This window comes from Arachis hypogaea, chromosome 14 (assembly GCF_003086295.3).
Source record: "Arachis hypogaea cultivar Tifrunner chromosome 14, arahy.Tifrunner.gnm2.J5K5, whole genome shotgun sequence".
Classification (NCBI taxonomy): Eukaryota; Viridiplantae; Streptophyta; class Magnoliopsida; order Fabales; family Fabaceae; genus Arachis; species Arachis hypogaea.
In genome coordinates this window covers 51,302,097-51,321,751 of record NC_092049.1, presented here as the reverse complement: position 1 = coordinate 51,321,751, position 19,655 = coordinate 51,302,097, and positions in this window count along the sequence as shown.

Below are 19,655 nucleotides of genomic sequence, written 5' to 3'. Positions count from 1 at the left end.
TTGCCAAGGGCTTAACCAAGTGCACAAGGAAGGAGGAAGCAAGGCAAATCCAAGACAAAGCTCTTGCCAAGAGCTTTCTCCAAGAGCTTTTTCGGGCTTCTTCAAGGAAAAATCAAGAGAAAAAGAGCTCAACAATGCACTCACCAAGGCTTGAAATCAAGACCAAGGGGGAAGGGGGTAGCGCTACCTCACAAGGAAAACAAGCCAAAATTGGCTTGTTTTCACTCTGTGGGGTTCGAATCATGTACCTCAAGGAAGCAAAGCTTTAGGCGCTACTCTTGTACCATGAAAAATGAGCAGCTCTTGCACTCCCCAAGGATCAAACGTGCGCACACTTTGGCAAGGAAGGGAACCAAAGCTCTTGGCCAAAGCTCTTGCCAAGAGCCGAGCTTTCCCCTGTGAGGTGCACCATGGGCCAAAAATTCATCAAAAATCCAAATTAATTCATTTCTTCACCAAATTTTAGAGCCCACCCAAATTCTTAGATCCAAATTAGGAAGTGTATAAATAGGTGTTATTTTGATTTAGAAAGGACCTTTTTCTTCTTTTAGAATTTTCACTTGTAATTTGGAGAGTTTTTCTTTGACTTTGGATCTCTGAGTTCTATTTTAGGGAATTGGGAAGGAGAATTGATCTCTCTTCTTCCTTGTTCTTGCTTCTACATTTTTTACTCTTTGTTTTGGATCTTGGGTGGAGAATTGAAGAAATTCTGTTTCAATCTCACCTTGGGATCTCTCTCTGTTATTTTTCTGCATAATTCTAGAAACTGAGATTTGAATCAAAATTCCATTTACTGCTTTCATCTTCTACTTCTCCTGCAATTTACTTTTCTACTTCTTTTGCAATTGTTCTTGGTTGGATCAAGGAAGGATTGAGATCTAGACTTGTTCTCTAGTCTCTTATAACCCTGAGATCTTTGACTTCTCTTGAACCATTGAAATTGAGCTACATTTTATTTTCTGTTTGGATTTTCAAGAAATTGTTCTTTTCTTCTTTAGATCTGTTGCATTCTAATTCACCATTTACTTCTCTGTTTAATGTCATTTTACTTTTCTTTGTTTAAATTCTGCATTTCTAGTCCCGAATTCATTTTATTATTCAAGCCATTTACATTTCTTGCACTTTAAGTTTCAGTTATTTACATTTCTTGCACGCTAAGTTTCTGCCATTTACTTTACGTGTTCTTTAAGATTCAGCACTTTTTCTTTCTGTTCTCTTTAATTTACTGCAATCCCCCCTTCTCCCTTTACAATTCATGCAATTTATCTTCTGTCAATTACAAATCACTCAAATCAACTCTTGTTTGCTTGACTAAATCAACCACTAAACTAAAATTGCTCAATCCTTCAATCCCTGTGGGATCGACCTCACTCACGTGAGTTATTATTACTTGATGCGACCCGGTACACTTGCCGGTGAGTTTTGTGTTGGATCGTTTTCCACACATCAGTGTTTAGGGTTGATCTACTCAAATCTCTTCTAATCATGCTTTCTAAGATTTTTTATTCATCTAACAATCAACAATTATTCAATGTATGCATACAAGTATCATAAGGACTTTCGATGGTTGTAATGGGGCTAAGGTGAAGGTAGGATAGATATGGCTAAGTGGACTAAATGATTGAATTCTTGATTAGTCTATGTATCCAACTCAACCTTTATCAATCCAATAACAAAAATATGCAATCCTAACTTCCCCTCATTTCTTTTTCACAAACACTCATGTATATTTTATAATTCACATCACATATGCATTTCTTTATTCATTTCTTTTCTCTTTGGGGTAACTTTCATCCCCTTTTTATGATGATGATGATGGGTTTTTTTTTATCAAAATAAATGCATATGGTTTAGTAGTTCATACATGAGTGTTCCCATTTTCCAAAATTTTCAATGAAATACCGTAGTTAAACATTTTCCTTCACTACCAATATTCCCCAAAATTCCCCCACACTTAAATGTCATACACTTTTCAACCTAAGCTAGTCAAGGATACAAATCCAAGGCAAATCATGGTTTTTCACTTAAGGTTTCAATGTGCTAATATCAAGAACAATGCGGTAAATAAAGATCAAAGGGGTTAACAATGGTAGATGCAAAGGGTGGGCTATATGGGAAAAGTAAGTTTAATTCAAAGATGGTCTCAATCATGCTGAATGCAATTCAAACCATCAATCATTGGAAATAAAAAATCAAGCAAAACCAAGATTACAATCATATAAGAGATACAACACACAATGAACAGAATTTGTGGTTTAAATTCGTAACCACTCAATATAGCTCAAAAACTCACAAGATATTTGTTCTTTCCTCTTCTATGTTCCATAGAGATCATTCAAGCAAGTTTAAAAACAATTTTCCAATCAATTCAATAGAGTGCCCTAAAACAAAATTCTTTGAAGTCCTTGTTGTTTTTCACTAAAATTTATATCCTATATGTATGTATGTTGTGATGGATGCAAATTTTTTTCAAAATTTCCTAGTTCTTTTCCTAATTTTCAACAAACAAAAAGTAACATGAACAATTAGGATCAAAATGAACTAAGCATATGCTATTCACATCATCCAATCACAAACCATATCTATACTATATACTAAGCAAAATAAAACTCAAAACATATATAAAGCATAATTAAAAGTGCAATACTAAAGAAAAACTCGAGGCAACTAATATATACATACCAACAGTACTAAACAGTAGTTCATAAGTCAAAGTACTAAAATATTCACAAAAAGCATGATAAAACTCAAAATAAACTAGATGACAAGTGTTAAGGAGAGAATGTTTACACCTAAAAAATAGTAGATCCTCCCCCACACTTAAATGAAGCACGGTCCTCCGTGCCAAGAATCAGACAGGGGGTGATCAACTCTGCTAAGCTCCACAGTCTGGCGGTGGCGGGTGGTGATGATGCTGATACAATGATGGCGTGGGAAGTCTCTGTGGTAGTCTAAGCTGCCGGCTCCTAAACAGCCTGGTCAGCTGGCTCTGCTGCCATCTCTACTATTGGCTCGACTCCAGCTGACAGCTCCTCAACTTTAGGCTGCTCCACCCTCTGCTCAAGGGGCTCGACTGCTTGGCCAGCTTCAGCTGCTAGCTCCTCCGCTGTCGCCTCAGTCACATGCTCAAGCTCTGGTGTATCGGAAGGAGGTGGCCCAGGGTCTCTACCCTCAAACTTCGCCACAATCCACTGAAAGTGGCAAGCATTGCGGTGCTCATAACGGTGGAGGGTCTCAAGAATCACCCGACCCAGGTCATAGGGTGTCTGAGGTCGGAGTGTGGGCACAGGAGGTCCTGAAGGCTCAGATGATGATGCTGGTGGCTCTGTGGTCTTCCTCTTCTTCTGTGGCAGTCTCTCATACTCGCTGTATGGTAGGAATGGCTGGGTGCTAATGTAAACAGAGGTCTGGTCTGTCGAACGTCTCTCCACCCCAAATAAGGTAGCCAATCTGGTGATCATCGAAGGGAAGGGAATGTTATACTTCTGTTGTTGGGTCACCTTCTATATCGAATCTCTGATAAGGGGAAAAATAGAGATCCTCTTCCCTTCCAGAATAGCCCAAAGTAAAACGACTACACGGACGCGAATGTGAGTGGCATCCGTGCTCGGCAGGATGTGGTCGGCAATGATCTGCTACCAGATCCTCGCCTCAGAAGTCAAGTCGGTACACGCGATGCTCTGTGGGACCGCATTTTCTCCTCTGTTGTACTCTCATTTGGCCTCAGGTATACGAATCTTCTTCAGAACTACGTCCAATAAAAGCTTCCCCGATGTTAAGTCCTTCACTATCTGAGGCTAAGCATCACGGGCCGGAGGAATATGTGGAATCTCTAAGAGGGCCTCCAAAACATGATCAGATGCGTCTAGTATGACACCTCTCAAAAAACCAGTTGTGGCGTTCCTCTTAAGCAGATTTCCATAGAATTCTTTGACCTGGTGTTCATTGATTTCCACCGGATCGAATTCTACGAATTTCGAATGGTAAAAATTTAGTCTGTTAAGTCTTTGGTCCGCATATTTCTCCGGTAAGTTCAACTTCCTCTCGTAGTGGAAGGCTTTCGTTTTCACTTTCTTATATTATTCTTGGGCTGTTTCATTGATGAACGTATCCGGTTGGGTACTCGGAGGCACAGGACGGGGAGGAGCCAAAGGGTTGGCTTTCTCCTTTCTTTTGCGGCGCATCCTAAAAAAGAAAAAAAAATAGAATACAACTCAGGAGAAACAGATAAAAATCACAGAAACCAAAGGGAAATAGTCAAATGAAGCATATTAGAGCCAGTAAGGTAAACAAACACTCAATTGAGGAAAACATGTTCAAAACAAGTGATATGCTCAAAAGAGAATGTATTTTCCTACAATCAAGCAACCTGAGTAACATAAAAGAGAATGAACAACAATTAAAGGACATATATGACTTAGGTGTAACAATGCAAGTGAATTGAATTGAAAGGAATTGATTATTGCAATTTTGCATTTGAATTGAAAAGATTAGCAAAAATTGGTACAAAAGGCAATAATCAATTTGACAATTGAAGCACCTGCCTATTCACGAGAAAAAGTGGCAAAATGATCACATAGCCAAACCCTTGTTCCAATATCAATAGTTGATCAAAATCAGATTGCATTGGTCAAAAAGATTTGTAAAAAACAAGTTATTGTACATGATCATTTATGGTCAAGAACACATGAGTAAGCAGTTAGTCAATTCACTCAACAAACACTGTATGCACTGTTGCAAATGCACCAAACAGATTTCAAAATTTGTAAGTTTAAAGCTATTTTGGTGTTTAAGCAAAAAATTAACAACATGTACATAACTCAGCAGTTTACCAGGCTAAAGGAAAATATGCACAGCTAAGGTAACACCAAACAGAATAATCACAGCAGAAAATTTCAAGTTCAGATTGGTGTTTAAGCAAAAATAACACAAGGTGCATAATCAACCTTCAAGAATAGTTATCATCCAAAACCATAGAAATTTGTACATGGATGAATAACAATGCATAATGGAAGAAAAATTCAACGCTCATGCTAAACAGACAAGAGGATCAAATAAAAAATTTCATTCAAGCATTATATCAAGCATGTTATGTGCATCAGATTCAGACAGCATTCTTAGTACAATATAGCAGTAAAGCAACCTAGAAAATTCAACACTAATCAACCAACATTCAACATTCAATCCAAAACATAGAAGTCATCTAACCTTTAGCCTCCTAATCACTAAAACAGAATTAAAAAGTAGTGAAGATAACGAAAGTAAGATAGAAACAGGAAGGGGGTACGGCTCAGGGGAAGAAATGGAACCTGTGCTGTGAAGGAGAGAAGAGGAAGAATAGGGGTGTGGAGGCGGGGTCGCAGCGGCACAGAGCTTCGCTGCTGCTGGTGGCTCGCCGGCGCTGAAAAACGCAAATGGGGACTCGGCGCAGGAATGGCTTGCACGTAGAGACAGGGGAGAAATCGAGGAGAAATGGAGAAGAGAAAAAGGAAAGAAGGGAGGGATGGTGGGCGACGGTGGTCGCTGGAGGTGTCGCGGTCAAACGGAGGTGCTGGTTGGTGGTGGTCTGGGTTGCTGGGTTGAAGGTTGGTGGTGTTGGGTTCAAGAAAAGAAGAAGAAGAAAGAAAAGGGATTTAGGGGAAACTGAAGCGCGCTGGTCTTCTTTTTGAATTAACGTTCGAAAAGTTACCTGTGCGTACGCACAAGGTAGTGTCCGGACGCACATAAGGCAAAAATGAGGGTATGCGCACGCACAGCAGCGTGTGGGTGCTGCAGACAAAAGAGGTATCGCGACCTGTGCGCGTTCACAAGGTCCTGTACGGGCGCACAGAAGAGAAAAAGATGGGGCTGTTCCGACGCACAAGGGGCGCGTGTGCTGCGACCAGAAGGGTTGTCGCAAGCTGTGTGTGTGCTTAGGGCTATGCGCACGCACAGGTGGCTTCTCTCTTGATGAATCCAAATTGATGAATCCATATTTTACGATAAATTTTGGTTTGATTTGAGTGGATTTTATCACGTAAACACACATTTATTCATCTAAATAGCATAGTTTCATGATTTCTTCCTAAATTGTGCTTGAAAGTGAAAACATGCTTTTTTGTGCTTAAATTAGTCAATTTTATTCACTTTAATCCCATTTGGTGCCTTGATGTATTTGTTAAGTGATTTCAGGTTTCCGAGGCAAGTATGGGTTGAAGAAGTGAGAAAAAGAGCATGCAAAAGAGAAGAAACCATGAAAAAATGGAGTTTGGACATTCCAGCATCCGTGCGTGTGGTGCATGAATTGTGAATCACACTTTTCACAACCAGTACCACTAACCAGCAAGTTCACTGGGTCGTCCAAGTAATACCTTACGTGAGTAAGGGTCGAATCCCACGGAGATGGTTGGTTTGAACCAAACTATGGTTATCTTATTATTCTTAGTCAGGATGCCAACAACAGTGTTTTTCAACTTCAATTGTAAAGAGTCAAAGGACATAAATATAAATACTTATTGTGCAATGATGGAGAATATGTTGGGGTTTTGGAGATGCTTTGTCTTCTTTATTTCAGTTTTTCTCTTGTACTCCTCTTCACACACGCAAGGCTCCTTCCATGGCAAGCTGTATGTAAGGTGTCACCATTGTCGACGGCTACTTCCCGTCCTCTCAGTGAAAATGGTCCAAATGCTCTGTCATAGCACGGCTAATCATCTGTTGGTTCTCGATCATGTCGGAATAGAATCCCTTGATTCTTTTGCGTCTGTTACTATGCCCAACAATCGCGAGTTTGAAGCTCGTCACAGCCATTCAATCCTTGAATCCTACTCGGAATACCACAGACAAGGTTTAGACTTTCCGGATTCTCATGAATGCCGCCATCAATTCTAGCTTATACCACGAAGATTCTGATTAAGAAATCTAAGAGATACTCATTCAATCTAATGTAGAACGGAGGTGGTTCTCAGGCACACGTTCATGGATTGAGGAAGGTGATGAGTGTCACGGATCATCACCTTCTTCATAGTGAAGCGCGAATGAACATCTTAGATAGGAACAAGCGTGTTTGAATGGAAAACAGAGATAATTGCATTAATTCATCAAGACATTGCAGAGCTTTTCACCCCCAACAATGGAGTTTAGAGACTCATGCCGTCAAAGAGTACAAAGTTCAGATCTAAAAATGTCATGAGATCCAAAATAAATCTCTAAAAGTTGTTTAAATACTAAACTAGTAACCTAGGTTTACAGAAAATGAGTAAACTATGATAGAGAGCGCAGAAATCCACTTTTGGGGCCCACTTGGTGTGTGCTGGGTCTGAGACTTAAGCTTTTCACGTGCTTGGGCTGTTTTGGGCGTAACCTATTTCTGGCGTTGAACTCCAACTTGTAACTTGTTTCTGGCGCTGGACGCCAGACTGCAACATGGAACTGGCGTTGAACGCCAGTTTACATCATCTATCCTTGATCAAAGTATGAACTATTATATATTTCTGGAAAGCCCTGGATGTCTACTTTCCAACGCAATTAAGAGCGCGCCATATGGAGTTCTGTAGCTCCAGCAAATCCACTTTGAGTGCAGGGAGGTCAGAATCCAACAGCATCAGCAGTCCTTTTTCAGCCTGAATCAAATTTTTGCTCAGCTCCCTCAATTTCAGCCAGAAAATACCTGAAATCATGGAAAAACACACAAACTCATAGTAAAGTCCAGAAATGTGATTTTTAATTAAAAACTAATGAAAATATACTAAAAGCCAACTAAATCATACTAAAAACTAAGTAAAAACAATACCAAAAAGCGTATAAATTATCCGCTCATCACAATACCAAACTTAAATTGTTGCTTATCCCCAAGCAACTAAAAATAAAGTAGGATAAAAATAAGAGAATATACAATGAATTCCAAAAACATCTATGAAGATCAGTCTTAATTAGATGAGCGGGGCTATTAGCTTTTTGCTTCTGAATAGTTTTGGCATCTCACTTTATCCTTTGAAGTTCAGAATGATTGGTATCTATAGGAACTCAGAATTCAGATAGTATTATTGATTCTCCTAGTTCAGTATGTTGATTCTTGAACACAGCTACTTTATGAGTCTTGGCCGTGGCCCTAAGCACTCTGTTTTCCAGTATTACCACCGGATACATACATGCCATAGACACATAACTGGGTGAACCTTTTCAGATTGTGACTCAGCTTTGCTAAAGTCCCCAATTAGAGGTGTCCAGGGTTCTTAAGCACACTCTGTTTTTTTGCTTTGGACCTCGACTTTAACCGCTCAGTCTCAAGTTTTCACTTGACACCTTCACGCCACAAGCACATGGTTAGGGACAGCTTGGTTTAGCCGCTAAGGCCAGGATTTTATTCCTTTAGGCCCTCCTATCCACTAATGCTCAAAGCCTTGAATCCTTTTTATTACCCTTGCCTTTTGGTTTTAAAGGCTATTGGCTTTTTTCTCTTGCCTTTTGGTTTAAAGAGCTTTTGGCTTTTTCTGCTTGCTTTTTCTTTTTCTTGCTCTTTTTTTTTTCGCATTTTTTTTCTGCAAGCTTTGTTCTTCACTGCTTTTTCTTGTTTCAAGAATCATTTTTATGATTTTTCAGATTATCAAATAACATTTCTCCTTTTTCATCATTCTTTTAAGAGCCAACAATTTTATCATTCATAACAACAAATTCAAAAGACATATGCACTGTTCAAGCATTCATTTAGAAAATGAAAAGTATTGCCACCACATCAAAATAATTAAACTATTTTAAAATTCGAAATTCATGTACTTCTTTTTCTTTTTCAGAAAATAATTTTCATTTAAGAAAGGTGATGGATTCATAGGACATTCATATCTTTAAGACATAGACACTTAGATACTAGTGATCATATAGTAAAGACACAAACATAATTAAACATGAAGCATAGTAAACGAAAAACAGGAAAATAAGAACAAGGAGATTAAGGAATGGATCCACCTTAATGAGGGTGGCGTCTTCCTCTTCTTGAAGGACCAATGGTGCTTTTGAGCTCCTCTATGTCTCTTCCTTGCCTTTGTTGCTCTTTCCTCATAGCTCTTTGATCTGTAGTCAATTGCTCTACCACTGAATTATGGAAAAACAAAAGTAATCCTTTTACCACACCAAACTTAAAAGGTTTGCTCGTCCTCGAGCAAAAGAAGAAAGAAGTGGAGAAGATGGAGGAGATGAAAATGTGTGAATGGGTGGGTTTGGGAGGGAAATGGTTTGAATTAGAATGGTGAGGTAGGTTGGGATCCTGTGGGGTCCACAGATCCAGTGGGGTCAAGGATTTAGCATCCCTGCTCCAATTAGGCGTACAAAATGCCCTTACTGTGCAATCCTGGCGTTTAACGCCAGACTGCTGCCTATTTATGGCATTAAACGCCCAAATGTGGCCTGTTTCTGGCGTTTAACGCCAGACTGATGCTTGTTTCTGGCGTTAAATGCCAGCTTGGTGCTTGTTTCTGGCGTTAAACGCCAGACAGATGCTTGTTTTTGGCGTTTAAATGCTAGAATGATCTTCCTCCAGGGTGTGCTATTTTTCATGCTGTTTTTCATTCTGTTTTTGATTTTCCATTTGTTTTTGTGACTTCACATGATCATCAACCTAAAGAAAACATAAAATAGCCATGGAAAATAAATAGATATAATTAAATAACATTGGGTTGCCTCCCAACAAGCGCTTCTTTAATGTCAATAGCTTGACAGTGAGCTCTCATGGAGCCTCACAGATAATCAGAGCAAGGTTGGGACCTCCCAACATCAAACTTAGAGTTTGAATGTGGGGGTTCAACACCAAACCTAGAGTTTGGTTGTGGCCTCCCAACACCGAACTTAGAGTTTGACTGTGGGGGATTTGGTTGACTCTGCAGTGAGAGAAGCTTTTCATGCTTCCTCTCCATGGTTATAGAAGGAGAACCTTGTGTCTTATAGTTTGCAATGTCTGCAAACCACAGAGCTTCCTAAATAGCAAACAATTGCTCATCCAGAAAGATTTTAGAGATCTCAGTAGGAGGGAGGGATGCTCCTGCTACTAGTTCTATCCAGGACAGGTGATCAGCTACTTGATTCTCTGTTCCTTTTCTGTCTCTTATTTCTATATCAAACTCTTGCAGAAGCAACACCCATCTTATGAGCCTGGGCTTTGAATCCTGCTTTGTGAGTAGATATTTAAGAGCAGCATGGTCAGTGTACACAATCACTTTTGATCCTACTAAGTAGGATCTAAACTTGTCAATGGCATAAACCACTGCAAGTAATTCTTTTTTTGTGGTTGTGTAATTTTTCTGGGCATCATTTAAAATACTGCTAGCATAATAAATGACATGCAGAAGCTTGTTATGCCTCTGTCCCAATACTGCACCAATGGTATGGTCACTGGTATCACACATTAGTTCAAAGGGTAATGTCCAGTCTGGTGCAGAAATAACTGGTGCTGTGACCAGCTTAGCTTTCAGGGTCTCAAACGCCTGTAGACACTTTGTGTCAAACACAAATGGCGTGTCAGCAGCTAGTAGATTGCTCAGAGGTTTTGCAATTTTTGAAAAATCCTTTATAAACCTCCTATAGAATCCTGCATGCCCCAGAAAGCTTCTGATTGCCTTAACATTGGCAGGTGGTGGTAATTTTTCAATTACTTCAACTTTAGCTTGATCCACCTCTATTCCCTTGTTTAAAATTTTATGCCCAAGGACAATCCATTCAGTCACCATAAAGTGACATTTTTTCCAGTTTAAAACTAGGTTGGTCTCTTGGCATCTTTTCAGAACAAGTGCTAAATGGTTAAGGCAGGAGCTGAATGAGTCTCCAAATATTGAAAAGTCATCCATGAAGACTTCCAAAAACTTCTCTACCATATCAGAGAAGATAGAGAGCATGCACCTTTGAAAGGTTGCAGGTGCATTACACAGATCAAAAGGCATCCTTCTGTAGGCAAACAGTCCAGAAGGACATGTGAATGCTGTTTTCTCTTGGTCCTGAGGATCTACTGCAACTTGGTTGTAACCTGAATATCCATCCAAAAAGCAGTAATATTCATGACCTGCTAGTCTCTCTAGCATCTGGTCTATGAATGGTAAAGGAAAATGATCCTTCCTGGTGGCTGTATTGAGCCTTCTGTAGTCAATACACATACGCCACCCTGTACCTGTTCTTGTAGGAACCAGTTCATTCTTTTCATTATGAACCACTGTCATTCCTCCCTTCTTAGGGACAACATGGACAGGGCTCACCCAGGGGCTATCAGAAATAGGATAGATAATCCCAGCCTCTAGTAACTTAGTGACCTCTTTCTGCACCACCTCCTTCATGGCGGGATTTAGCCGCCTCTGTCGTTGAACCACTGGCTTAGCATCATCCTCCAATAGGATCTTGTGCATGCATCTGGCTAGGCTAATGCCCTTAAGATCACTTATGGACCACCCAAGAGCTGTCTTGTGTGTCCTTAGCACCTAAATTAGTGCTTTCTCTTCCTGTGGCCCTAAAGCAGAGCTTATGATTACAGGAAAAATGTCACCTTCTCCCAGAAATGCATATTTCAGGGATGGTGGTAGTGGTTTGAGCTCGGGTTTAGGAGGTTTCTCCTCTTCCTGAAGAGTTTTCAGAGGTTCTTTTATTTCCTCTGGTTCCTCCAGATCAGGCTGAACATCTTTAAAAATGTCCTCTAGCTCTGATTCGAGACTCTCAGTCATATGGACCTCTTCCACCAGGGAGTCAATAATATCAACGCCCAGGCAGTCGTCTGATGTGTCTGGATGTTGCATAGCTTTGACAACATTCAACTTAAACTCATCCTCATTGACTCTCAGGGTTATCTCCCCTTTTTGGACGTCAATGAGGGTTCGTCCAGTTGCTTGGAATGGTCTTCCTAGAATGAGAGTTGCACTCTTGTGCTCCTCCATTTCCAGCACTACAAAGTCAGTAGGGAAGGCAAATGGCCCAACCTTGACAATCATGTCCTCAATTATGCCTGATGGGTATTTAATGGAGCCATCAGTAAGTTGAAGACAGATTCGGGTTGGTTTGACCTCTTCAGTCAAGCCAAGCTTTCTGATAGTGGATGCAGAGATTAGGTTGATGCTTGCCCCAAGATCACATAGAGCTGTCTTGGTGCAGTTACCCTCTAATATGCATGGTATCATAAAGCTCCCGAGATCTTTAAGCTTTTCTGGGAAGCTTTTCAGAATGACTGGACTGCATTCTTCAGTGAGGAGAACCCTTTCAGTTTCTCTCCAATCCTTCTTATGACTCAAGATATCTTTCATGAACTTGGCATAAGAGGGTATTTGCTCAAGTGCCTCTGCAAACGGAATCTTTATTTCAAGAGTCCTGAGATACTCTGCAAAGCGGGAAAATTGCTTATCCTGCTCCTCTTTGCGGAGTTTTTGAGGGTAAGGCATCTTGGCTTTGTATTCCTCAACCTTAGTTGCTGCAGGTTTATTTCCTACAGAGGTAGGTTGAGAAGCCTTCTTGAGGGATTTATTATCAGCACTTGCAGGTGTCTGATCCCTCACTGGCATTTGAAAGCCAGGGTTGGAAGCTGGAGTGGCGTTAGACGCCAACTCCTCATCTGTTCCTGGCGTCTGAACGCCAGAACTGTGCTTCCTTTGGGCGTTCAACGCCAGTTCCTTGCTTGTTTCTGGCGTTGAACGCCAGTCCTGAGCATGGTTTGGGCGTTCAGCGCCAGCCTTCCACCCAATTTCTGGCGTTTTAGCGCCAGAATTATTTTTCCCTGGGCTCTTACTGTCCTCAGATGGAATTTGGGTAGTTTGCTCATTTCTTGGCTTCCTGCTGCCTTGAGGTGGGGTATTTAATGTTTTCCCACTTCTTAATTGAACTGCTTGGCATTCTTCTGTTATTTGTTTTGACAGCTGCTGCTTTGTTTGCTTTAATTGTTCTTCCATATTTATATTAGCCATCCTTGTCTCTTGTAGTCTCTCCTTGAATTCGGCTAACTGTTTTGTTAGAAAATCCAATTGCTGATTGAATTCAGTAGCTTGTTCAGCAGGATTGAGTTCAGTAGTCACTGTTTTAGCCTCTTCTTTCATGGAAGGTTCGCTGCTTAAGTATAGATGCTGATTTTTGGCAACTGTATCAATGAGCTCTTGAGCTTCTTCAATTGTCTTCCTCATGTGGATAGATCCACCAGCTGAGTAGTCTAGAGACATCTGAGCTCTTTCTGTAAGCCCATAATAGAAGATGTCTAGCTGAACCCACTCTGAAAACATCTCAGAGGGGCATTTTCTTAGCATCTCTCTGTATCTCTCCCAGGCATCATAAAGAGGTTCATTATCTCCTTGTTTAAAGCCTTGGATGTCCAGCCTTAGCTGTGTCATCCGTTTTGGAGGAAAGTATTGATTCAGGAATTTCTCTATCAGCTGTTTCCATGTCTTTATGCTAGCCTTAGGTTGGTTATTTAACCACCTCTTGGCTTGGTCTTTTACAGCAAATGGAAACAGTAATAATCTGTAGACATCCTGATCTACTTCCTTATCATGTACTGTGTCAGCAATTTGTAAAAAATGTGCCAGAAACTCTGTAGGTTCTTCCTGTGGAAGACCAGAATACTGGCAACTTTGCTGCACCATGATAATGAGCTGAGGATTCAACTCAAAGCTAATGACCCCAGAGTCCTTCTGGACTGTTCATTTCCACTTAGATCCATGATGGAGAAAGGGAAATGATGTGAAATAGAGAAGAAATATTTTTATTTATTTAATTATTTATTTATTTCGAAAATAAAATAAATTAAAATAAAATAAATAAAAATGGGTGAAGATTTTCGAAAAAATGAGGAGAGAGAAAGTGGTTATGAAGTTTTGAAAAAGATATGATTTTTTTTAAGGTTTTAAATTTTGAAATAAATAAATAAAAATAAATAAATAAATAAAAAATCTGAATTTAAAAATAAATTTCGAAAATTTGTTTTAAAATAGAGAGAAAAGATATTTTTGAATTTAAAGAGGAAAGAGAAAAACATTAAGATAGCACAAGATTTAAAATTTTTAGATCTAATGCTCCTTGTTTTCGAAAATTTTGGAGGAAAAACACCAAGGAACACCAAACTTAAAAATTTTAAGATCAAGACACAAGGAAAACTCAAGAACATTTTGAAGACTCACAAGAACACAAGAACATGAAGAAAGAACACCAAACTTAAAATTTTTAGAAAACCAAAATAAAATTTTCGAAAAACAAAGAAAAATCAACAAGAAAACACCAAACTTAAAGTTTTGCACAAGATTTGATAGACAAATTATTTTTGAAAAAGAAGATTTTGAAAAGAATATAAAAGATTCTGACCCAATTGCCAAGAACACAGACTAACGCTCTAGCCAACTGAGTTATAAATGTAACACTTGTTTTGAAGAAGTATTTTTAAATAACAAAGAATGAAAAAATTATTTTTTTGAAAACTAATGTTTTGAAAAGGCACAAGAAAAACAAGAAAAATCACAAAACAAGAAAAACTAAAGATCAAACAAGAAAAAAAATTCAATTATAAAAATATAATTTTCGAAAAAAAAATTTTTTTTTTGAAAGAAAAAAAATAAGGATTCTAAAATTTTAACCAGAAACAATATTAGAAGACTCTAAACCAAAAAGAAAAATTTTTCCTAATCTAAGCAACAAGATTCACTGTCAGTTGTCCAGACTCAAACAATCCCCGGCAACGGCGCCAAAAACATGGTGCACGAATTGTGAATCACACTTTTCACAACTAGTACCACTAACCAGTAAGTGCACTGGGTCGTCCAAGTAATACCTTACGTGAGTAAGGGTCGAATCCTACGGAGATTGTTAGTTTGAAGCAAACTATGGTTATCTTATTATTCTTAGTCAGGATGCCAACAACAGTGTTTTTCAACTTCAATTGTAAAGAGTCAAAGGACATAAATATAAATACTTATTGTGCAATGATGGAGAATATGTTGGGGTTTTGGAGATGCTTTGTCTTCTTTATTTCAGTTTTTCTCTTGTACTCCTCTTCACACACGCAAGGCTCCTTCCATGGCAAGCTGTATGTAAGGTGTCACCGTTGTCAATGGCTACTTCCCGTCCTCTCAGTGAAAATGGTCCAAATGCTCTGTCACAGCACGGCTAATCATCTGTTGGTTCTCGATCATGTCGGAATAGAATCCCTTGATTCTTTTGCGTCTGTCACTACGCCCAACAATCGCGAGTTTGAAGCCCGTCACAGCCATTCAATCCTTGAATCCTACTTGGAATACCACAGACAAAGTTTAGACTTTCTGGATTCTCATGAATGCCGCCATCAATTCTAGCTTATACCACGAAGATTCTTATTAAGAAATATAAGAGATACTCATTCAATCTGATATAGAATGGAGGTGGTTGTCAGGCACACGTTCATGGATTGAGGAAGGTGATGAGTGTCACGGATCATCACCTTCTTCATAGTGAAGCGCGAATGAACATCTTAGATAGGAACAAGCGTGTTTGAATGGAAAACAGAGATAATTGCATTAATTCATCAAGACGCTGTAGAGCTCCTCACCCCCAACAATGGAGTTTAGAGACTCATGCCGTCAAAGAGTACAAAGTTCAGATCTAAAAATGTCATGAGATCCAAAATAAATCTCTATCAACATAAGGATTTAATCAACCCTCATGGCAACAACCACCTCCAATGGACTATCAACAACCACCATCATATGCCTATGAACCTCCTCAACACAACTTGGGACCACCATACTCACAAGCCCTTTTCCACCACTCACCTCCATATGACCCTAACCCTCATCCACCATACCAACCACCTTATGAACCAAATGAACCCTCCTATCTACCCCAAACCTCCATGGAGAAAGCACTTGCCGATCTAAAGTCTACTATACAAGCTCTCTTCGCCCAAATCGGACTACCAAACACCTTCAACATTCAACCCTCAAGCTCTAGTGCACTTCCTTATCAACCACAGAATAATCTCTCCATCCCATCACCACCATCCATGGAAGAGCATCCACATCCATAAATCCAGGAGCAACATGATCCCAATGATGCTATTGACATAGAACAAGAGAGAAGGGATCATCTTCGTGAATCCATACTTCATAAGGAGCTAGAGGAGGCCCTAAAGGTGAAGGTAGTAAATACCCTTGAAGATGAAAGAATAGTTGAAAGGAGTTTTCATGAAAAGAAAATCATCGAGGATGAGTACGATTTTATACTTAAACAACTGGACAAAGCAGCAATTATTAAAAAGGAAGAAGTGGTTGCAGACTTAAGAGATGCTGTACCTCCATTGGAAAGTCCAGTCACAAAGCCTCCTTCCACGGTGTTTGATGTTAATGTTGAGAAGAGCGTACAACCTCCAAGGCAGATCATGGTTGAAGATTTTGTAGAGGTTGATCAAGAGGTAGAAGATGTCAAAGAAGAGCACAAGGGAGTGGAGCTTGAAATTACCCTGCCAAAGTTGTTGGAAACCCCTCCCCCTAAGTTGCCATCATCCTTCACAACATTCAAGTGGGTAAAATTCATATCCTATAGCTTTCTAATCCCACTTGAATATGGGCTACTAGAGACGGATGGTCAACTTAGAGCTCTTTGTAACATTCAGAATAAGAGGAAGATGGCCAGTGGTAAGAATTGTCCTGCAAGGTTCATCATGGTTGGAAGATTTAAGTTTAAACGTAAAGGTTGGTATAGAGCTCAACTGAATGGGTCTAGGAAGTTGTTTGGCCGCCTACGTGAGAATTCAGATTGCCTACCACCCGGATGGAATCATGATGATCAACAAGAAAATGGGTGCAAAAGCAAGATTTGGGACCCCGAAATCCAATCTAGAAATCAGCACTCTTGGGGCCTTGTCACATGCTTTAACTTACTTGATGGCTTTCTGCGCCTAGTTTGGGACCCCAGAGGCCATTGGAATCACAAACATTGGTGGAGATTCCTGGATCAGTACAAGCACAAGCCACCATAGCAGGAAGCTCATCAAATGTCCAACTTAAGGACCATAACTAAAAGTGCTAGGTGGGAGACAACCCACCATGGTATGATCGTTCCTTTTTCATTTTTATTTAGTTTTATTTGTTTTCAAGTTTTATTTTATTTTATTAAACCTGGAGTTTTGCATCACATTCATATTAACACTGCATTCTGCATTTTTCAGATTACAAAAAAAAAAAGGAGCGAGCACGCGACGCGACCGCATCAGCGACGCGTCCGCATCGCAAGGAGACGGGAGACAATATTAATATGAACAGAGAGTTTCGTAGGAGCAGCGCTGGAGGCGTGCCAGTGGCACAAATCGACCGACGCGACCGCGTCGCCGACGCGTCCGCGTCATGTAGGAACTTTGGCCTCCCACGCGACCGCGTCGCCCACGCGGCCGCGTGCCCTGAAAATCGACGTGAAAAAGGGTGCTTGGCCAAAAGTTGTGCTGGAGTTGGGCTGGACTCGTGCTGGAAGCCCAAGCCCTCCCACGCGAACGCGTGCCCCACGCATTCGCGTCGTTTTCAAAAGATGGCCACCCACGCGACCGCGTCAACCACGCGATCGCGTCACCCAGAATTTTGGGAAAAAAGAGTTTCGAACAGAGAGTTGTGCGACCGCGAAGCTACACTCGCACCACTAGCACAAATCAAGTCACGCGATCGCGTGCCCCACGCATCCGCTTCACCTGACCTTATTGCGCACCACGCGACCGCGTCACCCACGCGACCGCGTCACCCACGCGACCGCGTCGCCAGCGTCGTACAACCTATCCAGATTAGTGCCAATTTTATTATCTTCTCTTTTCTAATCCTAATTTCTTCCTTCTCTCTCCTTTCTCACTTTCTTTTTCTTCTTCTCATCCCTTTTCCCTCTCATTTTATTTTACTTCATTTATTTGCATATTTCATTCATTGCATTATTCTTATTGGTGTTGGAGTTTTATTTGGATAAGTGCCTTATTTTATTTCAGCACGTGGCTACTCGGAGAAGAGATTTGACAATTGACATTTACTTGTGGTTCTCATATACATTTGGATTACATTATTTTCATCCCTATTTTAACTTGCACAACCAATGTATTTGGGATTATCATTCACAATTGTCATCATTACACATGCTCTTTAATTTGGCACATTTATTACTTGATGCTTGAGCTATGCTTCTCATGCCTATTATTTGCATGTTTTTACCCTCTTGCATCTAATTATTTTTGAATTGCCATTTTTAATCATTATTGTTGTCTTCCCTACATGTTGTAGCTACCATGTAGATGGACTATCATCTTTCCTTTGGCATTCCTTATCACTTGGAATTTCCTCCCTTCCGGTTTTAGTTTTCTATATTTCACACTCTTCCTTTTTCTTCTTCCTTAGGCATGGGTACCAAGAAAGGAAAAGAGAAGGCCACTGACAAGACACCAGCAAGGAAAGGAACCAAGAGATCTCCAACTAAGGCGCCTCCATCTACAAGCATCAGTTGGAGCAACCCGTCCACCTGCACATCTCAGCATGCACCGAGGACGGTGCAATCTTTAAGTGTGGGGAGGTCAATACCGATCTCCATGAGTTAGTTATTTTCTGACTCAACACCAAAATTCTTATTTTATTTGTTTGTTCGTTGTTGCATTTGCATGTTTGATTGCATATTTGTTTGATTTTTTGCATATTTTACCACTTGGTTAAAGTAATATTTTCTTTTTCAAGAAACCTTTTAGAAAATTTCACTAATTTGAATAAAATTTAATGTTACACTTGTTTGAAGGGATATTATACTGGAACATGGTTTAGAACTCGAACACACAAAACCTGTGAGATTTTTTTAGCCTATTTGAATTGGTTGCATTTTATCAACCAATATTTTATTTTTAGTGTGTATTTTTCTCTCTAAAAGTGTGATCTTTGTCTTGCTTAATTCTATATTTCCATAATTTGATGTATGCATACACTTACTTGATTGAGGCCTTTGTTTCACTGAGCTTACATACCCATATGGCCTTACCTTTCATTATCCTTTGCAAACCAATTTGAGCCTATTTTACCCCTTTGTTCTTTACTTTAGCACATCATTAACTCTATGCGGAAAACAAGAATGTCCTTAATTTGAATCCTTAGTTAGCTTAGACTAGTGAGAGTACTTATGATTTAAGTGTGGGAAATTGGGTTTGGAAATATTTGGTTTGAGAATTGAGTATGTTAGAATTTTCTAAAAATGTGAAAGAAATGTTTAGGACATGTTCATGCATTCAATAAATTAATCATATGCATTGACAAAAATAAAAGAAAAAGAAAAATTATGTATAAAAAAAAAAAGAGGAAAAAGAGCAAATAAGAAAAAGGGGACAAAATGCCCCAAAGTAAATGTTGAAAACAATGCATATGAATTGTACTTGAAATTAGAATGCATGAATATGTGGAAAACATGGTTGATGGATAGTTAGATTTTGTACTGTGATTACATGGATTGTTTAAGTTATGTGGAAAGTTTAAGTTAATTAAGGATTCAGATTTTAGTCCACATGGCCAAATACAATCCTACCTTAACCCTAACCCCATTACAACCCTTAAAAGACTTCTTGATATGTGTATCTGTGCATTAAAATTATGTTGATTGTTAGATGAAGAGCAAGCCTTAGAAAGCAAGGTTAGTAGAGAATTGAGAGAATCGAACCTAAAACACTTGAGTGACTAGAGTGTATACACTACCAGTGAGGG